The sequence below is a fragment of the Cavia porcellus genome, unplaced genomic scaffold (assembly GCF_034190915.1).
Source record: "Cavia porcellus strain 051 isolate PalLab524CR breed Dunkin Hartley unplaced genomic scaffold, mCavPor4.1 scaffold_28, whole genome shotgun sequence".
NCBI lineage: Eukaryota > Metazoa > Chordata > Mammalia > Rodentia > Caviidae > Cavia > Cavia porcellus.
The window spans coordinates 25,347,207-25,373,032 of NW_026947511.1; the positions used below are offsets into that span (position 1 = coordinate 25,347,207).

General features: G+C 33.2%; 1 protein-coding gene across 8 annotated transcripts in view; it reads right to left on the reverse strand.

Annotated features, from left to right (window-relative positions):
• Ctnna3 (catenin alpha 3) overlaps positions 1-25,826 on the reverse strand; it is a 1,637,747-nt gene that overhangs the window by 372,370 nt on the left and 1,239,551 nt on the right. The window lies entirely within an intron of this gene.

The window sequence follows — 25,826 nt, forward strand, 5'->3', positions numbered from 1 at the left end:
GGGTTTCAAATCAAGTTAATAAGAAATCAAAGTGGGTTACTATAATATATCCTGTTATTTTTATTTATTTTTCTCTTAATTAAAAAGATAAAAATAAAAAATAGATAATAAAAAAGAAGATTGAGATAAAAGAGGACATAACAACAAAACAGCACAGGTCAGAACATAGTAATTTAAGCAACATAGTGTTTTCCCACAAGATATCTCGACATAAAAGTAGTTACCATAGTGTCTCTTTCCTTGAAAGAGACTTCTTTCAAGGAAAGTGTAACTTCATATATGGTAGCATCAAACATATCAAGACAATGTAAAACCATTCAAGAGAATGACAGTATTAACAGGTTATTTAGAACCAACTAACAGAAACTGAACAATGGTTTCTGTATTATCTCCTTGTCTATAAAATTTTTTGTTTATATTATCACATATAATAAAATCCAATAAGATACAACATGTTAAGACTGATGGAGAAAGAACAAAAGCTCGATGGAACTTCAAAACAAGATGATATTAAATCAGCACTAGCTATTACGATGTCTTGTTTTCTCCAAAATAGCTGTTCATATCATCTTAGAGAATAAAATCAAACAGCCCCGAGTAAAACAATTACAATTAATGAATGAAAACATTATAAGGCTTCAAAGCAATATAATGGGAAATCATGATTACTACATACTTTTATGTATTGTTATCATTTCTTAAACTAGAGAAACTATTCAGTATTTATACATGTGGGTTTGATTTATTTCACTTCTGAGTATGGTCTGAAGCTGGTGCCCATTTATTTATAAATATCTCAATGTTATCATTCTTTATAGCTGAGTAGTACTCCATTGTATAAAATTACCACAAATTTTTTATCCACTCCTCAGCTGATTGACACTTAGGTTGTTTCTAAAATCTGGCTACTACAAATTGTGCTGATATAAACATGGGTGCACATATATCACTGTGGTATGATGCTTTCAGTTCTTCAGGGAATATGCCTAGAAGTGGAATAGCTGGAATAAATGGGACTTCCAATCCCAGCTTTTTGAGAAATCTACAGACTGACCTCCACAAAGGTTGTACCAGTCTACACTCCCACCAACAGTGCAAGAGAGTTCCTTTTTCCCCACAGCCTCTCCAGCATTTGTTGTTGGTGGTTTTCTTGATCCTGGCCATTCTTTCAGCACTGAAATGGAATCTCAGTGTGGTTTTAATTTGCATTTCTCTAGTGAGTAGTGATGATGAACATTTTTTCATGTATCTATTTGCCATTTTTATTTCTTCATCTGAGAAGTATATATTCATCTCAGATGCCCATTTTTGGATTGGATCTTTGAATTTTGGGAGTCTGATTTTTTTTTTAATTCTTTATATGTTTTAGACAGAAGTCCTTTGTCTGAGGGATAGTTCACTAAGATTTTTTCCCAGTTTGTGTGTTTTCTTTTCACTATGCTGGAGATTTCTTTTGACATACAGAAACTTTTTAATAAGAGGAGATCCCAATTATTGATTCTCGGATGCGTTTCCCCTGCGGTTTGATTCCTGTTCATGAATTCTCTACCTACCCCTATGTCTTCAAGATTTATACCCAATTTGTCTTCCAATAGATTTAGTGTTTCTTTTTAAACATTCATATCTTGATCCATTTAGATTTTAATTTAGTACATGGTGATAGGCATGGGTCTAGTTTTAGTTTTTGGCATATGGAGAGCCAGTTTTTCCAAAACCATTTATTAAAGATAGTGTCCTTCTTTCAGTGAAAATGCTTGGCTCCTTTATCAAAGATAAGGTGATTGAGTGTGTTTGTAGCTGTGGTTGAATCTTCTAATCTATTCCACTTATCCTCAGCTCTGATTTGATTCCAGTACCATGTTGATTTTACTACTGTTGCTTTGTAGTATAACTTCAAGTCAGGGATTGTGATGCCTCCTGCCTTGCCTTCGCTGCTTAGAACTGTCTTTGCTATTCTAGGTCTCTTTTCACTCCAGATGAATTTTAGGAGTGATTTGTCTAGATCTATGAGGTATGTTGATGGTATTTTTATTGGGATTGCATTGAATCTGTATAATAGTTTTGGGAGGATGGCCATTTTCACAATATTTATTCTTCCTATCTTTGAGCAAAGGATGTCTTTCCACTTTCTGAGATCCTCTTCAATTTCTTTTTTTCAGTGTATTATAATTTTCCTTGTATAGGTCTTTCACTTCTTTCATGAGAGAAATTCCTAAATATTTCATTTTTTGATTGCTAGTGTGAAGAACATGGCCTCGCTTATTTTTCTCTCTATGATCTTGTTGTTAAGTGTATAGGAATGCTATTGATTTTTGAGTTGATTTTGTATCCAACTACCTTGCTGAATTTATTTATTATGTCTAAGGGTCTTTCATTGGTGTTTTACGGATATTCTATGTAGAGTATCATGTCATCTGCAAATAATGATAATTTCACTTCTTCTTTTCCTGTCTTTACCCCTTTTATTTCTCTCTCTCGTCTTATTGCTCTGGCTAGTATTTCCAGTACTATAATTAATAGGAGCGGTGATAAGGGACATCCTTGTCTTGTACCTGACTTTAAAGTAAACGCCTTCAATTTTTGGCCATTTAGTATGATACTGGCTGTTGGTTTGTCATAGATGGCCTTTATTATATTGAGGTAAAGACCATATATTCCAATTTTCTGTAAGCTTCTTATCATAAATAAATGTTGGACCTTATCAAAAGCTTTTTCTGCATCTATAAAAATGATCATGTGATTCTTACTTTTGGTTTTATTAATATGGTGAATTACATTTATTGATTTATGTATGCTGAACCATCCCTGCATGCCTGGGATGAATCCCACTTGGTCATGGTGTATAATCTTCTTGATGATTTGCTGCATTCTTTTTGTCAATATTTTATTGAGGATTTTTGCATCTGTGTTCATTAGGGACATTGGCCTGTAGTTCTCTTTTTCAGTTGGGTCTTTCTCCGGTTTTGGTACTAGGGTAATATTTGCTTCTAGGAATGACTTAAGAAGGATTGCTTCCCTTTCAATTTCATTAAAGAGTTTGAGGAGTTTCAGCATTAGGTCTTCTTTGTGCTTCCTGTAGAATTCTGCAGTTAAGCTGTCAGGGCCTGGGCTCTTCTGAGTAGGTAAGGACTTAATTACATTTCAATTTCATTAGTAGAAATTGGGTTATTCAGTAGTTTTACATCTTCTCAAACTATCTTTGGTACTTCATATGTTTCTAGGAATCTGTCTATTTCTTCTGTGTTATCATACCTATGAGAGTAGAGGTTTTCAAAATAGGTGCTGACGATCTCCTGTATTTCTACAGAGTGTGTAGTGATTTTAACTTTTTCATTCCTTATTGCACGAATTTGAGCTTTTTCTTCCCTTTTTTTAATAAGGTTGGCTAGGGGCTTATTAATTTTATTTATTCTTTCAGAGAACCAACTCTTTGATTCATTGCTTCTTTGGATTGTTTTCTTAGTCTCTATTGCATTAATTTCTGCTCTGATTTTTATAATTTCCTCTCTTCTTTGGGCTTTGGGCTTGACTTGCTCTTCTTTTTCTAGATGTTTGATGTGTAACATCAGGTTTTTTATTTGCATTCGTTTAGTTTTCCTGATATGCAAACTCAGTGCAATAAATTTTCCTCTGAGGAAACCTTTCATTGCATCCCGCAGATTCTGATAAGTTGTATTTGTATTTTCATTTGCTTTTAGGTATTGTTTAACTTCCTCTTTAATTTCTCCTGTGACCTGAGCCTCTGATTACTGAAGAGTATGTTATTCAGTTTCCATGTGTTTGTGGGATTTTTGCAGTATCTTTTATCATTAATTTCTAACTTCATGACACTATGATCTGATAGCATGCAAGGGATAATTTCAGCTCTTTGGCATTTATTTAAATATTCTCTGTGTGCTAATATATGGTCTATTTTATATAATGACCCATATACTGCTGAGAAGAATGTGTATTCTGATGTTGTTGGGTGGAACACTCTGTATATGTATATCAAGTACATTTGTTCACAGGTGTGATTCAGTTCTGTTATTTCTTTGCTGATTTTCTGTTTGGTTGATCTGTCCCTTGGTGTCAATGGTGTGTTAAGGTCTCCTGTTATAATTGTGTTACTGCAAATTTGGTTTTTCATTTCTGCTAATACTTGTTTTATATAACTGGGTGCTCTGGAACTTGGTGCATATATATTTAAGATAGTTATCTCTTCCTCTTTAAGTTTTCCCCTAACAAGTATGTAGTGACCTTCTTTATCTCTTCTGATCATTATTGGTTAAAAGTTCACATTGTCTGCAAACAGAATGGCTACTCCTGCTTTTTTGGGGGGGTTCCTGTTGCATGATGTATTGTTTTCCATCCTTTGACTTTCAGTCTGTGAGTATTCTTTTGAGGCAGATGAGTTTCTCGTAAAGAGCATATGGTTGGATTTTATTTCTTGATGCATTCTGCCAGTCTGGTTCTTTTAATTGGTGCATTGAGTCCATTTACATTAATGGTTATAAAGGTTATATGTTGGCTTATTGTTGACATGTTATCTTTCTGCTGTTGCATCTTTATCTTTCTGTTCTCTTTAATTTCTGCTTTGCTTAGTGTTTTTTTTTTTTTTCCCTAAGTGTATCTAAACTGTCTTTCAGTATTCCTTGCAGGGTTGCCTTGGTGATCATGAAGTTCTTCAGCTGTTCTTTGTCATGGAAGTATCTTATTTCTCCATCCATTTTGAAGGACTGTTTTGCAGGGTACATCAGTCTAGGTTGAAAATCATTTTCCTTTAGTGTCTGAAATAGTTCGTTCCATGCTCTTCTTGACTTCATTGTTTGTGTTGAGAAGTCTGCTGTAATTCTGATAGGCTTTCCTTTATATGTTATCTGTCTTTTCTCTCTGACAGCTTTTTGTATTCTATTCTTAAGTTGGATTTCTAGGATGGTGATTATTATATGCCTGGGTGTAGTTTTATTTTGGTTATGGCTATTTGGAGTTCTATATACTTCACTAATCCTAATGTCAGTTTCCATTCTCATGTTTGGGAAATTTTCAGCTATAACTTCTGTAAATAGCCTTTTATATCATTTGTGCTATTCCCTTCTTTTTCATTTATCCCTATTAATCTTATGTTGTTTTTCTTTGCATCATCTTGCAGCTGTTGAATTGTTATTTCCTGATTCCTTGTTTTTTTGTTTTTTGTTTTTGTTTTTTTTTAAATCTTTCCTTTCCTGTTCACTAGCTGCAGTCTTGTTTTCAAGGTCTGAAATTCTATTTTCACTTTCATTGAGTCAATTTTGACAACTTTCAATGGAATTTTTGATTTCCTGTATATCTCTTTGAATCTGCTTCATGCATTCTGCTTGTTTCTTAAATTGTTCATTCAGGGATTCTATCTTTTTGTTTTGTTCCTCTAATTTTGTAACTGTGTCTTTAGATGTGTCTAGCATCTCTTTCATTACTTTTATCATTTCTTCTCTTACCTGGGAGATTATTTGTAGTTTGAATTCATTTAAAGCTTCCTGGAGTTGCTTCATTATTTTAGTTTCTATTATTACAGGTATTTTAAGTATATGGCATATTTTTCTTCTATGTACATGGCTTCTAGGGTTTCTTGGGATGGGCTGGAGTTTTGAGATTGCATTTTGGTGTTTTGTTTTGTCGTTTTCCTATAGTTCTGTGTTTCAAGTGTTTTTCTAAAACTTCCCCTGGCTGTTTTGGAAATTGTCTCCTATGTGCTAGGTTCTGGGGACTGAATGGAGGTTGCTGAGCATGGCCCAGTCAGGCCCTTAAACCTTCCTGTTCTACCTTCAATGTTCCAGGTAGCTTAGCAGGCACCTACCCACTGTGGAGGATGGGCTAAAGCTCTCTCCGGGCAAAGACCAATGCATCGAAACTCACTTCACCTGCTCTCCACACTCGTAATTGAAGAAGGTCGTGGGGGTAATCTACTCAGGCTGCAAAACCTCCCAAGGCGAGTCTAGAATGGCTGGACTCTGGGCGGCTCCTTGAGCTCTGGGAGCAATGATCTTAACACAATGTCCCGGGCTTGGGATGGCACTGGGACTCACCCCAGCCACCAGCTGAGTTTCTGGGTTCCTGGTTTCTGAAAAGGTCACTGGGTGTATCCTGGCCAGGCCTGAAACCTGGCTGGCAAGCACAGCCTATGTGGCTGGGCTCTGGGCAGGCCCTTGAGCCCTGGGAGCAATGATCTTAACTCAGTCTCTTGGGCTCTGGATCTACTTTTTTAATCTAAAAGTCTAATTTTTTTCATGCCTTATTGTATTTTCCAGGCCTTCTAAATACAGTGTTAAATAGCAACAGTGAACCAAGAGTCCATTTCATGTTTCTGATGTTTGGAAAAGAGCACATATTGATCCTTTCCTATTAAGTATAGTATGAACTGTATGTTTTGCTGATATCCTTTATACTATTAGATGAAATTCTTCATGGAGAATTTTTATTATGAATGAAAATTTAATTTTTGAGCAGTTTTTGTGTCTTTTTGTATGATCATTGTATTTTTCCTTCTTAATTTGCTGCTATGGTAAGTTTCCAGACTGATTTTCTAATGTTGTACTCTCTTTGCATATTTAGGATAAATTGTGCTAGATCTTGAAGTTTTTACTCTATATTACTGGGCTAGAATTGTAATATTTTGTGGATTTTTGTATATATCTTCATGAGAAATATTAATCCACAGTTTTGTTTTCTTATTATATTTTTTAATACTTTGAATATTATGGCATTTCAGGACCATGGAAATGATCTTAGATATATTCAATGTTTTTAATCTTCTGGTACTATAACTAAGGTTATTTGTTCTTAAATTTCTTTTTGTTCATGAGAATTAACCTATGAAACTATCTAAAATTAAATTTATTTAACAGATATAGGCATTAAGATGCTATATTCCTCATTGACTTTTTTCAACAATTTTGTTCTAATTAATTCACACATAATACATCCTCTTATAATGTGCCACATGGTGTCTTTTAGTATATGTACAAAATTCTGTGCCCATCACCACAATCAATTTGAGAATGTAGAGTTGGGAATTTAGCTCAGTGGCGTAAGTATCTACCTGGCAAGTACAAGGTCATAAGTTTGATCCTCAGTAATAAATTTTAAAAAGTATTTCATTATTCCAGAAAGAAACTCTGCACCCCTAAACTGTTATCTCAAGATCCCCCCTGATCTTAGTATCTTAATAGTTCCTCTAAGAAACCACTATTCTGACATTTTATATTAACAGAATTGTACCACATGTAGTGTATGACTGTCTTCTTTCACTTAGCATAATGTTTTCAAGGTTCATATGTTCTGCAGTACTTCATTTCTTTTTATTGCCAAATTATATTCCATTGTATTGACGGAACACATTTTATTTATGCATTCATCATTTGATTCCCATTTTGACTGTTTTCATTTTGAGCTATTATGATTAATGCTTTTAAGAGAATTCATGCACAATTTTTTTGTCTGCCATATGTTTCTATTTCTTAAGGTGTAAACTTAGAAATGGAATTGCTGGATCATATAGCAATTCATATGATTAACTGTTTGAAAACAGTTACTGTTTTCAAACATGAAGCACCATTTCACATTCCCATCAGTAGTGTACGAAATCCAGTTTCTCCATATTCTCTCCCAATACTTACTGTTATCTGCTCAATGACTTTTATTTATTCATTTGTATATTTAATTTATTTATTTTTTGTACCAGGGATCGAATTCACAGCTTTGCACTTTCCAGGCAGGTGCTTAAGCCACTGAGCTAAGCCTTGGCCCTTATTATAACTTTTAAATTTGTTATTCAAGGAATAGTTCAATTTCACATATTTTATCACATGCATGTTTATAACTATTATAGGCTCATTATAATTATTCATTATTATATAGTTATTATTCATTATTCACTAATCTTACATAAACTAGTTTTTTTCCTCAGTATATCATTCTCTTGTATTATGGAATGATCCAGCTATTTAACAATGTCTCAACCTCAGAAGATTTGGATTATATTCTCCTTTTCAGCATAGCTTACTGCTGTACCTACAGTCAGTAAATACTATATTTTAATCTGGAAAACAACCCAAGTAAATCAAGTTTTAACCTTAATTATATTTTGGTTCTAAAATAGCAGAGGGGATAAAATTGCATTTTTGTTATATTTTTAATGTGATTGTCTTACACTGACTTCCCTTTCATTCCTAATGTTGATCAGTTACATTTTCTAGTTTCTCTTGCTCAGTCATTAGGGATACTTTCTGTGTTGCTGCCACTACCCTGGGAGCTGATGTGCTTCTCTCAGTGTTGAAGCAATTAAATCAGTTTCATTCCATATCCTTACTTCCTCCTGTCTGTCTTCTAGCCTAAGAAAGATTTCTCTTGTAGCATTTTTATTAGTAATTGAGACACAGTTCTCCAAATCAGGATGTCCAAATATCTAAGTTAAGAAATATGAAGAAGAAAAAGGAGAGTTTAGGTATCTTCCAAATGTGTAGGTCATTTTTCAGGTCCTGATTTCTTTTCCTGTATACTATTGATTATTTTGCTCATCTCCCAGGATTTAACTTCCTGGATTACATTCAAAACAGCAGCTGGCATCATTGGAAGAGTCAGGAAAAGGTACACTTGGTTAATTCTAACTGGGGATGGAGCTACATACAAGTTATCCAGGATTATTTAGGATTGATTGATAACATAAATTTCTTATTAGGAAAGTCCACTCTCTGTAACTTTTCCGACAAGAATTCAGTACTGAAAGATGATTTTGAAACATTTGAATAATGTGAAGTAACTTCTCCATCAAAAGAGTTAGTGCAAAGATCTGAAAATTAAAACAGCAACACTAAATCTGTTGGAAATCAAATTAGGTAAAAATCTTGAAGACATAGGGGTGGACAGAGAATTCATGAACAGGAAACCACATGGGAAATACTTCCCAGAATCAATAACTGGGATAATGTCTTATTAATAAGTTTCTGCATGTCGAAAGGAATCTCCAGCATAGTGAAAAGAAAAACAGCAAACTGGGAAAAAAATCTTAAAGAACAATCCCTCTCACAAAGGACTTCTATCTACAACATATAAAAAATTTAAAAAATCAGGCCCCCAAAATTCAAAGATCCAATCCAAAAATGGCCATCTGAGATGAATACACAGTTCTCAGATGTAGGAATACAAATGGCAAATAGAGATGAAAAATGTTCATCATCATTATTCATTAGAGAAATGCGAATTACAACAACATTGAGATTCCATCTCACTCCAGAAAGAATGGCCAGGATCAAGAAAACCACCAACAAATGCTGGAAAGGCTGTGGGGAAAAAGGAACTCTCCTGCACTGTTGGTGGGAATGTAGACTGATGCAACCACTGTGAAAATCAGTCTGCAGATTCCTGTAAAAGCTTGGATTGGAAGTCCCATTTGACCCAGCTATTCCTCTTCTAAGCAAGTCCCAGAAGAACTGAAAACATCATACTACAGTGATATATGTGCACCCATGTTTATATTAGCACAATTTGTAATAGCCAGATCTTAGAACCTAAGTGTCGTGTCCATCAACTGAGAAATGGATAAAAATAAAGTTTTCATATTTTTCTATAAAGGAGTACTACTCAGCTATAAGAATGATCACATTGATATGTTTATAAATAAATGACATAACTTGATTCCATACTCATAAGTGAAATAAATCAAACTCACATGTATAAATCCCGTATAGTCTCCCTAGTGTAAGAAAGGGTTAGAGTACATAAGATTTTATGGTAATCATGATTCCCCATTATATTCTCTGAAGCCTTATAATGTTTTTGTTTATTAGTTGGAATGGTCTTATTCTGTTTTGTTTGATTTTATTATGTTTGATGGTATGAACAGCTATTTTGAAGAAAACAAGACATTATGGCAGCCATTGCTGATTAAATATCATCTTGCTTTGAAGCCCTACCATGCTTTAGTTCCTGTCTTTCCATTGGCTCTATCATGTTGTATCTAATTGGGTTTTATTATGTTTGATAGTATAAATAAATTTTTACAGAAAAATGAGATAATAGAGTAGCCATTGTTTCTTTTCTGTTATTTGATTTTGAATGCCCTATAATACTTTCATTCTCTTGAATGGTTTTATATTATTTTGTTATGTTTGATACTATTGTCTGTGAAGATATGCTCAACTATTTCAAAGAAAGAGACATTATGGTAGCTACTGTTAATATCCAGTTGTGTTGTGGTAGGGTGTTGTGTTGCTTACATTGTTCTGTTCTGATCTTCTTTGTTCTGTCCTCTTTTTCCTTAATCTCTTTAAAATGAAATTTTTAAAGACTAAAAAAAAAGATTTAGTACACTCTTAATTGTCTCTACATGCAACATAATACAATGATCTTAATGTTCCCTGATGTCAACTTTACTTTAATTTTTAATTTAAATAATGTTTAGATCCTTATATAAAACATGCATTCATTATTTTCTAACCTGTTCCATTTTTTTGTTTATTCATATTACTGTTAAATGTATTCTTGTTTTCTATCATAAAGTCATCTTTCTATTTAAAATTGCTCAACCACAGTTAGACACTTGGAAGACTTGAATCATGCTCTACTCTTTCCACTTAATTTAGTTCAATAATCAGTAGTAAATACAAAATAAGTTTTGAAGGAGAAGAAAACAAACCAAACTTTAATTATATTCTGATTCTAAAATAGCAGAAAGATAACATACATTCAGACACTTACATATTGAAAAGCTGGAGACAGTTTTACAGGCTCTTTACAGATAAATGCGATAAATAGGAACTAGCAAAAAAGGAACAGAACTTACATTCCAGGATTTCAGCCTGGTGTTTTTCCTTTTACTTTGGATAGAGACAAAGGTATGTAGATGGAATTTATGACTCGGTTAACTTCTCATTTCATAATGGTGCAAAAGAAAAATCAAAGACCACAAAAATAGACCTAATAAATACCTGGAGATATCAGGAAATAATAGTCTCAAATAATTAAGTGATAATGCTAATAAATTGGTTTCTTACATATAAACACACACATACTTATGAGGGAAAGGTGCTGGGCATTTACACATGCTAGGTAAGGGCTCAGCATCATACTAGTGAAATACACTCCAGAACTTGTTACTTAAAGATTTAGCTCAAGTTTTTACTGATATATTCAGTTTATCTATCCTAATTTGTGGATTTAGTCAGATCATAGACAATAACATCAACTACAAGATATAGGGTTCTTATATGTCACTCCCCCCAATGTATTTCTTCAAAAGAGGATCAATTATTTCCTATTCATTCAGTATTCAGTAGGTCAAGTGCTTGTACATTTATGTAGCTTGACAGAAACCAATTAAAATAATATCCTACCTGTGATTTAATTATATGTGATTTTGAGTGTCCTCTTACTGTATGTAACATAGTATTTTAAAAACTGCAAGTGTACATTAAAATGATTAAAAATCAGAAAGATTGTTAGTCAATTTTCCATTCCTTATAATACTTAGTTTGCATCCTTTAATATCTAAACATTGAAAATACAGTTTTTCTGATCTTGCAGTAATGAAGGGAAGGCATAACTAGAGTACTCGGTCATATCCAATCACTTTTATGCCTCCATTGTCGTGGGAATTTGAGGTTCTGCATTACTGAACAAAAAACCCAGATGAGTGTAACAACTGAATAAAATGTTTTCATAAAATTTGATTCCAAAGTGAGGAACTGGTGTAAAATAAGATTATATTGAATGTTTTAGACAACTGTGTGTCATTTAAGTAGGATATAAAAGCTTTTCTGAGGTGTATTTTTAGAATACAGCACTTTAACCAGTCTTGAAATGAGAGTAGTCTCTTCGGTCATCAACCTTTGTGATTCACCTCTACCCTTTTACTTCTTTGTAATTACGTTTTAGATACTTTTCCATCATTGCACTGGGTATATGCTTTTTAGGCTTTATGAGCTCTTGTGATATCATATGGGATTTGTGTGATAGTATGCAGTCTTCATAAAAAGTTGGAAGTCCTTTGTCTTGCTTAAGTAATTGTAAGCCAAGAAACAGCACAGAAGTATACAAAAGTACTGCAAGTCAGTTTGATAAATTGTAAGCTTTCAAAGAACCCTCCAAATATTTTTTGCTAATTCTCATTGAATTGTGGAAAATGTTTATTTCTAAGTGAGTGAATTATAAAGAGGTTCTCATATTGCTTTACACATTAAAAATACTTGAGTTATAGGTCATCAAAATGACTACAGACACCATAAACTCAGCTAGATCACAATATTTAGTCTTACACTACTTTTCTTTTGGTATAAAATACATGATTTCTTCTTTAATTGTATTCCTTAAGCACATGTAGCAGCAATGATGTTTTTTAAATATTATGAAGCTGCTAAAGCTCAAATAATCTTTTCTGCTTTATATGATGTTTATAATTTGAAAATTTAAACTGTTTTCTTTTTAAAATGATTTTGTTTTGATCAAAGGTCACAAAATGATGAACTTGGGTTTGTGAACAGAATATGCCCTCAAAAATTCATGTCCCTAATCCCCAATGTGATCTTACTTGTAGATAAGATTTTGGTTATAATTAGGTCATGAAGACAGTCCCTTTATCACACACATAGTGCACAAGAAGAGACATCAGAGAAAACTTGTTTTCCTTCCCTCTGCTCTCTAGTAAGTGGGGGCACAGCAAAAAGAAGCTGTCTACCAACAAGAAGCCTCCTTTAGGAGGAACCTTCAGTGCTGGCACCTTGAACTTAAGAGTTCTAGTCTCCAGGTCTGTGATGCATAAATTCCTATTGTTTAAATAATACAGCCTATGGTTTTAGCACTGTATGGATTACTCGTCTTATGGCAACTAGAACTAAGATGTTGGGAAAATCAAAATTAGAAAACAAGAAGCATTTCTGGAAGTGAAAGCAAAAAGTAGATGAAACTACAAGAACTAGAACATATACTGCAGTATTTATTGTATTCTGTAATTAAGTTTTTTATCTGTGCATATATTTTCCACTTTAATTGGAAAATGAATCACATGAACACTTAACCACAAATTACTATTATATAACATATAGAGCTAACAACATTATTAAAATAATATTAATATCTGCCAACATTTTGATATTAGACTATACAGGAGACAATTCAAGGGTTCTGTTGACAAAATTAAATGGAAATCTTCACAAAAACTCTGAGATAAATTTTATTGCCAGTGTTTTATAAGTAACAAATATAAGGCTTAAACTGTATAAATAATTTGCCTAACTCATATTGTTGATAAATACTAGAGCTAAAATTTTAATCTAAATTTGTTTATAATGTCTAGAGATATTGGTTGCCTATTAAAACATGGAAAACTACATTTCTAATATTGATATGTTTAACTTTCTTTTACAAAACCAATATGCGTATATTTTTTTATTTTGTTTTGTTTTCCAAAATAGGTAATTTATGGACATTACAGCAATAGCACCCCAAAAAAAGAAACATTTAAAATATGGACAATGCAATAATGGCTCAAAAATGAAGAATGCATGAAGTGGAATGCATTCCATAAAATGACAAAAACAAAACTTTTTTTTTTTATTTTGAAGTTTCTTCTTCAGCTATTAAATAGATACAATACTGAAAATTTGAAAACATCAAGACAGCAAATGTATCAGTGTACATGACTAATTTAGCATGTAGAAAAATAACTCAGATTTGGGGCTGGGGATTTAGCTCAGTGGCATAAATGCCTGCCTTGCAAGCAGGCAGTCGTGAGTTCGATCCCTGGTACCGATAAAAAGTAAAAAGACAAAAAAAAAAAAAAAAAAAAAAAACCTCAGATTTTAAAAGTCAGAGGTAAAGAAAATGATCTGCATAGAAATACTGAAAGACTCCTGTATATGTGCTCTTCTGTATATGAGCGCCATATTGTTTGCATGATTATGATTATTATTATAATCATGATTATATTGTTATGTATATGAGTGCCATATTGTTTGCATGATTATGATTATTATTATAGTAACATGATTATTAAGATTATTGCATAATCATAAAGCTTGGTTTTTCAGATCCCTGATCGAAAGCTTGCTCTATATGACTACAGCACAAAATTTGATACTTGGAGCACTGTTTGTGAACTGATATCTACTAGGACTGTAAAACAACCTAGCATGAATTAGTAATGTAGAGAACTAATAGAGAAAATTTCTTCTTCCACAGTGTTTTGTACTGTCATTCAATCAAACTTATTGAGTCCCTGGTGGGTGAGATGTGCATTGCATTATTTATTCATCCACTTAATGTATGTCTTCTGAGTATCTATGATATGACAGCTCCTTGATTATGTTTCCAATATTAGATGACAAATAAGAAAATAGAAAAAAATATGAAAGACACATGCATCTGAAAATGTAGATTTGATTACATAAGAACATATTGTGCATAAACCATGTAGAACTTGTGGTGAGCATTCAGTAAGATGGTCCCATTTCCTCTGCCTCCTGATATTCGTGACCTATCCACACCCTCCCTCTAAGTAAAACAGCAAAACTTTAAATTTTATAATTCACTGTAGTATGTTGTGTAGCAAAAGAGATGATTTGACACTTCAAAAATGATAAAAAGATAGTGGTTTCTATCTTAGTCTCTTTCTTGTCCTCTCGTCTTTTTCACGAATTTCCTCATTCAGAAGAAGGCAAGTACCATGTTGTGAGACAGACTGGTGGCAGATGAAGGCACCGGTGTGGCATGGAAGAGGAACCTCCTCCCTACCATCGTATTAATGACTTGTGAAGCAGATTCTTCATCCCCAAGTGAATTCAGGCCAATAGATCCCCTGAAACCTCGGCAGAAATACTTAACCATAATCAACTGGATGCGCAGCTGTCAAATTCTTGACCCTCAGAACTTATGAGAAAATAAATATTTGCTGTCCAAATTTGCTAAATTTTAGGCAAATTTCCTATGCAGCCATAGATAAGTTAATTATTGGAAGGATAAGATCTTTTGCAGTTCTAAATTTTTAAGGACATAGGTTAATGAAAAATAATTCAGTGGATGGATCACATTATTTTAAGAAATACTCCTTAAAAGGTTGAGACACTCTTCATGAAAAAGATTTGCACATTCACTGTTAGTACCCCTCCCAAACGCTCAGCTATTCTAAATGAAATGAAATTTTAGTCACTAAGTTTTTAGAGCTTGAAAAGTCCTCCAAGAATAGTAATAGCATCCAGTAATTTTGAGTACATAACATCTATGGAGTGTTCTGAATGTGTTCTTCCAAAATTAATATATTGAAAACTAATCACTGGTAGGGTGGCAATAAGACATACTGCTTTTAGGAGATAGAGATTTTCTTATGGGATTAACACCTTGATAAAAGACATTTGCATGGAGCTTGGTTTTCCCATCCACAGTATGAGTGTATTTGATAGACAACATCTGTGAAGAGGAGAACTTTATTAGACACCCATCTGGTCTCCCTGAGCTCCCAAAGTGTATACAATATATTGAAGGATGATAATAAGTTAACTAGTCTATAACTTTATTTATAATAGCCCAGATAAAGATTAATTACAAAAACCTATTGATTATTAAAAAAGGAAATAAATGAAACCAAAAACTTTAACAACAATCCTTTAACTTGCCATGTTTGATTAAGACAGAGTGTGTCTCTGTGTGTGTGTGTGTGTGTGTGTGTGTGTGTGTATGCCTTTTGATTTTTCACATAGTTCTGTAAAATAAATGTTATGATTACAACAATTACATTATGTTAGGTAAGTAAAATGGCTTGCAAAGTTGCATAAAACCCATTCTTGCAGGACTTATTCAGAAAAGACTATACTTAAAAAGGAGAAAAATGTGAAGGATGCATTAAGGCCTTGGAAACCCACAGGCCCATCTACCCAGAGTCCTTTCACAAGATGCAGTTTCTTAAGATTGTGAACTATTGAGGGGTATGTAACAAATTTTGGTTTTTTGAGTTCAGGGAAATAATTTCAGCAGGATCTTTTCATGCCCTAAGATCAGATAGCCAGTTCAATCTATATAACTGTTTGAATCAGGTATAAAACACTGACCTATATCTCTAAACAATGTAATCAAACTGAATATGGATGTCACCAAGTTCATTTAAGCTTTAAATATTAAGAATGACTAAAGAATGAATTCATCTTTACTGGAGCCAAGCAGTAGAACACATTATATAATCTAATATCAGTGCAATCAGATGTTAAAGTTTTAGGGTAATATAGTAAGATTTTTGAATTCTAAATCACATTAATAAATTCAGGACTGGTATATTCACATAGTTAGTGAGGAAGCTGAATTAATTTCTGTATCATGTTACTAATTTAGTGATTGTGTTTGTCTGAATCTATTCTAGGCTCCTTCCAAAATGATTTCTTTCTTGGAGTGCACTGATTGTGTGCTCTCATCTAGAGCAATTGTTTTCTAGACATAATTATCAGTCATCTTGTTTTCATATTCATTACATCCCTGAGACAAATCTACTGTTTCTATTTTTTACTATTCCTATTTCTGTCATCTTTTGTTTCATTTGTGCACATTTTCAAGTCATTTCTAAAAAGCATCTGTGCAAGTTAAATTTTGTGAGTTCTTATACATTTAAAAGTTATTTTGTCTTGCCACATTAGTTGAATGACTATAGGATTTGTGCTTGTCTGTTTTTAACTTCTAAGCAAAATAGCTGAGACTAGGTACATTATAAAGAAGAGGAACAATTAAGTGACAATTCTGATATTCAAGCACAAAGTACTAGCAATGGAGCAGATTTGGTAAAAATCATTGCATGCACTCTGTCAAAAACAGAGTCAGAGAGCTCAAGGTCCTTCTCCCACTCTTGAGGAAATGTTCTCATTACCACTGGACTTTCAACTAGGCCACACCTTCTGAAGTTTCATCTCTTTTTAACATCATCACACTTAATGCAAAGGCACGTCCCAACCACAGCAACATTTTAAGCTCAGATTAATTTTCTCATGAAATGTGAAGTCATTACCTCATTATATTATGGAGTTGAGTGTTGCTGATATGAAGTTTGCAAGTCAAGGCTGAACTCAGATCTCCTCAGTAGACTCTTCAGAACATTCTAGACTGAGGCTTTTGCGGCTTTCCTTCATATATGCGCCTATTGCCAGCTACTTTCTCTGTTTTGAATATTTTTCATTAGTTATCTCTGATCATATGCTTTTGCGTGTCATTGTAAGTTTCTTTATATTCTTTTACCATTATTTTTAAGAAGAAGCTCCCTTAGAGCAAAAATACATCTTTTTATTTTGGCATCTTGCTAGATTTTTAATTATAGAGACCAAGAAAAAACTTACATTTTTAGTCTCTGGACTCAAGTTGTCTGATTCTAACTGTGACAGAACAGATAAAACTATAAACATAATCAATAATGACACATTAACATTAAATAACAATGAAGAATATTAAGAAATACTTAAAAGTACAAATAGTTGATAGAAAGAAGAACAAATAAATTAGGCTGAGAAGACAGGGAGAAAATAATTGTACTTAACATACTGCTTCTTTAGGTACCAAATTTTATTTCTAGTTATCTAGAAATTTAGAGGTCAGTGAAAAAGCATATGAATAATATTTCTTAAATCGCTATAACTTAGATTTGACACTAGACTTGAAAATATCTGAAATCTTAAAAAAATACTGCCAGCAGTGTTTATAATAATTGATACTTTTAAAAACCCTATATCAGTAGAGAAATTTTATAATATAAATTTTTCACTTTACTTTAACTGCTCCAGATTTTGGCAGACAGTAAAATTAAATGGTAGATGATCACCAGAATATATTATATTTTTCAAGATATCACTAGGTTACTAATCCATTTCAGGAAAAGAAATCTCTTGGCAGATCCTTGCCTATTGTATAGAATTGTTGAGCAATAATACTTTTTTCTTTTATTGATAAAAATGGAAGCTGGAAATCAGCATGATCTACAACATTTGTTAAGTGAAAGTATATTACAATGAAAATTAAGATGGCATATAGTGGCTAGTGCTTTTAGTTGCAAATCTCTGGATTTCCTTGAATTATTTTTATCTCTCCAAGTTGATTAATTAAGCACCTATTTGGTGTCTACTTGCTCTATTGCTTCTATTGTGGCTATTATTTCAAATATGTTTTCTACCTTCAGTGAAATCTCTTCTTCATGTATTGAGCATCTCACATGTTTGCTCCAAGTGAAAGGGAAATACATAATGTTTAAATCATCCAGCCATGATAAATTATTTATTAACTACATTAAATAAAATTTTCACGTATATTAATAAATCTTGATACTGCTGAATTTGCAAATGTTAAACCGTTTATTGGTTTTTCTTATAGTCGCTTGGACTCTCTCCTTCACTCTCATAACTACGAAGCCTGATAGCAGAGCTGCAATACATCTTATTTTGGCAAAGGTACAGATACACTCAGTTTAGGAATGCTGAATCCTTCACTTAGTAAACTTGCACTTATCTTGAAACTTGACAATATAATTACATTCTTTGTGACCATTTCCACCCAATCAGGGCTACAGCTGAGGAGCTCCAGAAAAACTAACATGAAAGACATTGTTGGGAAGAAGAACCTGAAAATCAAATGGCTAAAAACATAGCCAATTAAATTCTGCTGTCTACAACAATTATTTACCACCAAGGGAAATGGAATCCAATTTACACGCTTGACTTCACATGATTTATTCTCTTTTTAAAGTCAAAGGAAAGAAAATATAAGAGACACAGTACCTCAGTTTGAGTCACAGAATCAGTAACCTTGAATCATGAATTCAGTTATACAGATAAGTGTACAAAAGTTTTACTGGCTTACATTTTCCAGCTCACACTGGAATAAATATACAATCAGACTTTCCAGACTATATGTAAAATTCATTCTCCAATATAAAATTAATTATCTTTGCATCTGAAGATTACTAATACTTGAAATAGAACAACTAAAAGGAGATATTTTATTAGTATCATCAACCGAGTTTTCAAAATGGAGTGAAAGGAAGGAAATTTCTACCAAATATTGTCTGCATGTTCAAAAAATATTCTGTGTTTTAGTTTATAAAATATATTACTCTTATGAAGAGATTTAATTCTTGGATTAGCCATTGATAATCGTCTCCCCTTCAGCTTCCCACCACCTGTGCTACGGCTTGCAGTGTGCTAGTGGGTTAGTGAGGCGCTGAAATACAGGTCTCCTTAGCTCTGAGGAAGTCGGGATGAGCGCAGACTGCTAATACCTGCTGTTTTTTGTATGCGTTTTTTGTTTTCTTGCTTGTTTGTTTGTCAGACAGACTTCACTACGCAGTTCCAGCTGACCTTGAATTCACTTTGTAGCTAAGGCTGGCCACAAATTCTCAGCTCCTTCTGTTTTCAGCGTCCTGAGTATTACAGGAATGCACCAAATAGTAAAGCAAACACTATGGTTTTTAGAAGGTACTGGCGTGTGCAAAGAATACCTAGTACTTAGTGATTTTAAAAATAATGAAGTAAAAATCCTCACTGATTTGAATTTTTTAAAATGGCATTTTTGATCCAGTATCAGTGTATACTTGAAAATAATAGAAGCACATCTATTTTTCTGTCATTATTATAGAAAGAGAGAAAGAGACAGAGAGAGAGAGACAGAGACAGAGACAGAGACAGAGACAGAGACAGAGAGACAGAGTCAGAGACAGAGACAGAGATGACATAACAAAACCACAGAAGGATATAATTTACTGCTTTTTCCAAAACCTCATGGATTCACTTAAGTTTCATAAAAACAGCAATGCACACACTATCTTCTAAAAGATTACCTTGGCAATGAATCATATTCACATCATATATTCTACTATGATACATCATCCCTAGAATATACCTAATTTGAGTTGTATCATAAATATACTAGACATAAAGTATGTGTTAAAAATTTCATAAACCATTAGAAGGACCGGAGTTTGTTACAAGCTCTTCAAGGCCAATGCTCCTAATCAAATGCCGTGAAGAGTACAAGTTATGCCACTTCTTGGTGATGACCGCCACCAGATTGATAAAACCAATGGTTAATCTCTCCTATACAGCTCAATGTACTTGGTGATAATCATCTGCATTATATCACCACCACCTCTTCACTCAAACTCTAAAGCCCCTGTGCTGGGGGATCTGCCAGTGTGAATCAGTGGGAGGCAGGGCACTATCTCCCCTGAAGCTCATGGGCAGGTACTTGGCCCGCCATATGCTGAAAGCCAAGTGTAGGTACAGTGTTTACATCATGCTAGCAGGATACTTTTGCTCTGGACATAGAAGTTAAAGCAAATGAAACCAAAGCAGGTATATTTTAAGATTTATTCTTGTGTTAGAAATATCTGGAATGTTATGCAAAACAAATGTACCATCTGTGAGGTTCAGTGTCATAACAGTATGATGTCATGACTAACACTAAATATTCCATGTGGGCTGGAATAGACCCTAAAACAGATGTTCTTCAAAATGACTGTGATTGTGGTGCCTATATATGGGGTTTCTGGGTTTGCCTGTTTGGGTTTAGTACTTTCTTTTCTTATAAAATTATATTTCTGTTTACTTATCTAGAAATGTAAGGAGGATCTTCAGTTCCCTATGTGGACTTGGTGGTATAAAAATCCAGTTCTAATAAAATATAAAATATGCCTTACACGTAGACATACTACTAGCCACATTTTCTTCAACTCACATATGACCCAAGGAGGGAACAAAAGCACTTCCAATCTTGTTTTTGAGAGAGGCTAGGTTGTTACTTAACTTCCATCTATGCAATCACTAGATAGACACTGAATTATCCAGGTTAACTGACTAATCTGCAGATGGTTGCCTTATGTTAATGTTCTCTCCTAGTTGTCTTAGAGGGTATATCAGATTCATGCAGAAGCCAACAGCAAGGAAGTACACAATTCAGAATCCTATTTCTGGCAGTTACAAGGGGAGGAAAATTCGCCAACAATGTTTTTTGTATTTGAAAGTTTTGTGGCTGTTTTTAGAGCTTTAGATAAATTAGGTTCAATGGGAGCTTTCAAAGACATAGTTCAATGATGGTTCTTATGAGTTATTGAATACACAAGAATCATGATCTTTTGTTCAAAAAAGTTTGCTGAGGAAGTTGTTAAAATTAGACCTTAACTTTTCTGAAAGTGGATATTTCCTATCTCTATGCAGTAATGTATCTTAACATTTCCTTTGCTATCGCTTTAACAAAGTATACTGCTTAAAAGTTAATTAATTTTTTGTCATGAATTGGGATGACAATTTATTCTTTCACTATATCAAAGTGCAATTTGGTAATAAACTTTAAATTCAGGGTTTGGAGAAAGATTTAGTGATCGATATCTTTACATGTGAGATGCAGCTGGGGAAGATAAAAGTAAATACGATGTCTACCTTGTAAAACATTGTAACTTAAAGGAAGAAACCTGTACATATAAATGCTTAATTATGATTCAAAGTGCAGAAACACAAACATGAAATAGAGGATAAGCTCATTCCCCGACAGATAATAAAACAATTAAATCGAAGTGAAAGAGAATCAGAAACACTTCGCAGAGGTGCTGGCATTTGAGAAATTGTTAAAGAATGATTATATTTTGACAGGGATTTAAAGTAGAAAACAACATTCCCACTGCAGAATTAAAATTACCAACACCCCAGAGGCTCTATTTGAGAGAATTTGTTTTTGTTTTTGTTTTGAGTTTTTAATCTAACCTAAGACACAAGGATAAACTGAAAGAAATGTAGTCAGAAAAGTATCACTATTGCTTTCCTCCTGTAGCTTACATTCTATTTTAAAAACAAGTCATTTCTATACAAGTATGTCTGAAGAGTTCTTCAACAGACATTTGTTTGGAATACTGTGAGAGACATATTCTTTAAACCAAAGTACCTGAAAACAGAAAGCATTTACTGTCTCCGAAGAGAATGAAGAAAAGTTTCTAGAACATACAAGCTGTTTCTTAAAAGATGGATATAATTTAATTAGTGAAACAAGTGTAGGAATTTCAACATGACTAGAAAAGGATGGAGGAGATCCAAAGGGTGGAACAATCCCGCTTGTGTTTGAATGACTCTGAAAGTATCAACTTAATGGAGTGCCAGGTATCTTTTGGCTCACACTAGGGAAAAATGATAAAATAAAGTAGGAAGGTAAATTAAGTGAACAATGCAACAAATGGCTGACATCTGTTGTGAAGACTACTGCCCAGGCTCAAACAAAGAGAGTACAGCACTAAGTTCCAGCCAGTTCCCCAGTGAAAATTGTACTGAACCTGTAAAACGTCTTTCAGCGACATCTGACATACAAACTACTAATTTTCAAACACTGCTCAGCTAGACAAAGCAAGAACTGCTAGATTCAAAACCTTTTGGGTTTATCTACAACAATTTAAATTTGTAATACAGATATATAACATAAGGAATGTAACGTGTTAATCAAGTCTCTCAGTGTAATCGTCTATTAATTTAAGTATCCTATTAATCAAGTCTATCTACTATTGAAGCTAGTCTATAGCAAAATTTTAGAACACAATACAAGTTTAGAATAATGAAATTTTAGGAATGGACTTGCACAACTTTTTGACTTTTATTTGCCTTTAAGGAAAAATTTGGAATTATATTTTTATACACGCTATGGAGAGAAATCTGGGAAAGTAGTTGTAATCTGGGCTTTGTAGAGTTATTAATTATTGAACCTTTACATTCCATCATTATCTGATTGACAGTGGGTAGCATATCAGATTCAGTTCTATTCCTACTGTGTTTTGGATGTGAGCCTGGCTGACAATAAAACCAGGTGGAGGTTAGATGTTTGCAACAGATGCTTTTGTGCCTGATAATTTCTGAATTTGAAGGAGTCCATAAATCACAAGAAAATATGTACCGTCAGTCTGCTTCTGATTTAAGCTTTCTTTTAAACTTGTATGATACAATTAAATTTGATGTTAATAATAAGATTTGTAAGCCTTTGCTGTTCAATTTCAGAAGTTTGTTGTTTAATAAAATAACATTTTCAAAGATTTGTTTTTTAATAAAAAAGCCAATATGTTTTCTTTCCCCATCAGGAATTCTTTACAAGTGGAGAAGATTAGTGACAGGAAAGACTGGGACAAATAAGAGATTTCACATGGAGATTACAATATTTATGCCTCTGAGAGAAATGCAGGGCTCCGAAAGTTGACTACATTTCACTTAAAAAAACAATTGCTAACTTGTACGCACACTGTATATTCCTAAAATGCAATGAGACAGCCTTGTTTCCCAGCGCTAAGAAAACACATAGATGTTCATCAAATCTTGAAAATGTGCTGATGAGCTACAAAGTCTGATTGAAATAAAAGGCCACATGTTTCAAAAACACTTTGGTGATTTAGATAAGTATGGCTTAGGTTTCATCTCTGATGACAATACTTTAAGGCAAATTTTGTAAAGATTTGAAAGTCTCAGGAATAAAAACAATTCACAATAACTCCTCATTAAATCAATTTCAGGAAGCTGGGGTTAGGACCTGAGAATTATATAAAAGAAAAAGAAACAAAAAGAAAAAACAAAGCATATAAATAATCGTTCTCTTGCTAAATATGAATTATAAGGCTTCATAACACAAAACACATGTTTATTATTATGTAATTCAATAATTATTTATAAATAAGTCCAAGAGATGAAGCAGATTTGAAAAAAAGATGAACATACTCTATTAGTTAATTTAGAGGATAAAGTAGTTAGAAGTAATTTTATGGATAGTATCTCTTTGGCAGAGGGAACACTCACTTTTTTCAGCTTTGGTTAAGATCAGCCTCATCTAATTAGGTTTTGCATCTACTTTTTTGCTTAGTGTGTGAAATGTGTTTTTGATAAAGTTTAAGGAAAGCTTTTTAGGGAAAATGCAGATTAGATATTTATTTTAAAAATCAAAGATGCACCAAAATTAACTAAAATCACAAAATTAAGAATGCATAAGCTATAGGACCATATTAATAATAAGACACATTTCAAATAGAATAGCTCAGGATTATTTTATGTATTTTATTTGAGCTAGCAGGGCATAATTTATCGGAATAATTTTAACTAACATTACATAGAACTATTAAAGAACTTTTCTCCTGTCCTTACTGTAGTAATGTAGCCATATTGATTACATATATGATAAAGTCATTGTAAATCATACATTTTTAACAAATTTATATTTAAAAAGTAGACAATTTTCATTTTTATTTTCTGATTTCAGATCAGTTAGAAACAGAATAGAATTTCACTTTCACTTCTTGCTTTGTATATGGCAGATATAATCTCCTATGAAGGACGAAACTAAATTTGGCACCTTATACAGACATTATGATAATTAAGTGTACTTACAAGACTTTAATAATAATATGTTATGAAAGAGAGATATAAATGTAAGATATCAAAGCCCTGCTACAATTTATTATTCTCTACAGGACTGTAATAGTAGATTCATTGTGTCAAATTGAGAAGTATAAAAGTTTAGCCAAGTAACTCAGCAGGAAGCCAGGTCTTCACTTTGTAAACATCCTCATCCCCTGCCAGAGGAGGGCATGGAGATGGTGTGAATGCACATCCCCGCTGGGTGGAGAGCCTGCTTACCATGTAATGCAGGAAATGAGGCTGCTGTCCCCATTAGCTCTTGTTGCTTTGCTGTCTTCTGTCACCTTGAACTTTTGCCACTCATCATGCCACCCTGCTTTGGAACCAACTGATTATGGACCAAAAGTTCCACAAACCTTTCCTTCCTTAATTTTAGGTGTCAGGTAATTTATCTCAGCAATAAGAGAACAGTGACCAACACAAGTACATTTTCATTTGTCTAAAAGGAGAATCCTTAATGCATTTTTCCTTATAATTCCATTTTCAGAAGGTAGAGAATAATTAGACACAGATAACGCTATACTTGATGTCTGCAAACTAGAAAGAACCACTTACATCTAGTAGAGGAATGAGATATTAAATAACCACAACACAATCCAATTCTTCAGCAAGTAAATACATTATATTTTCATACGTGAGAAAGCAAACACTATCTGCCCTGTTTGTGATACCAGTAACTTTGAGGATTGAGAATAGAAATATTGGTTTAATAACAAGTGTTGCAGGTATAATGTCTCGGTTATTCCTGAGGACATTTTAATTATTTTATTATTTTGAAGTATGTTGTTATAATGAGAAAACAATGTGTCAAGATTCATGGATGATTTTCTGTATCATCATCCTGGGAAAATTAAAAACTAATCTTGCTATTTGCTTTGTGGCATAGCTCCTCAGAACTGGTCTGCAGTGTACATAATTAAACTGTATGTTCCTCTTAGTTCATCTCAAAAGACAGCTTCACCAAAAAATAAAATAAAATTTAAAAACTTATTTCATCCTTGTCTTTTCTACTCTTTTCACTAAACAAAGTATATATCCCCCAAATGTAATATGCCCTTGCATAACACCTAGAAAGATCCTATTGGATGGAGAATTAAAATGTGGAATTTCAATCAGTAAAGGAATCACAACTATATTATTGCTTTATTATTGCAGGTTAATAATGTGCATCTGAGGATTTCACAAATTCATAATGATTTTCACAGGACAGAGTTCTGCCCTGATAACCTATAAAAACATTCTTGACTACCTTCATTGTTTATGAATTCATATGAATCCTGACACTTCTGTAACTTTCTTAGAGGAACATTAACAATCATATTTTTAAAATGTCATTTTACTGATGATTCAAAGCATTCACTGTCCAATTTTAGAAAATAGTGACTTGGGTGCTGCAACCAAAACAAAATCCTAGTTACATATTTTCTAAGC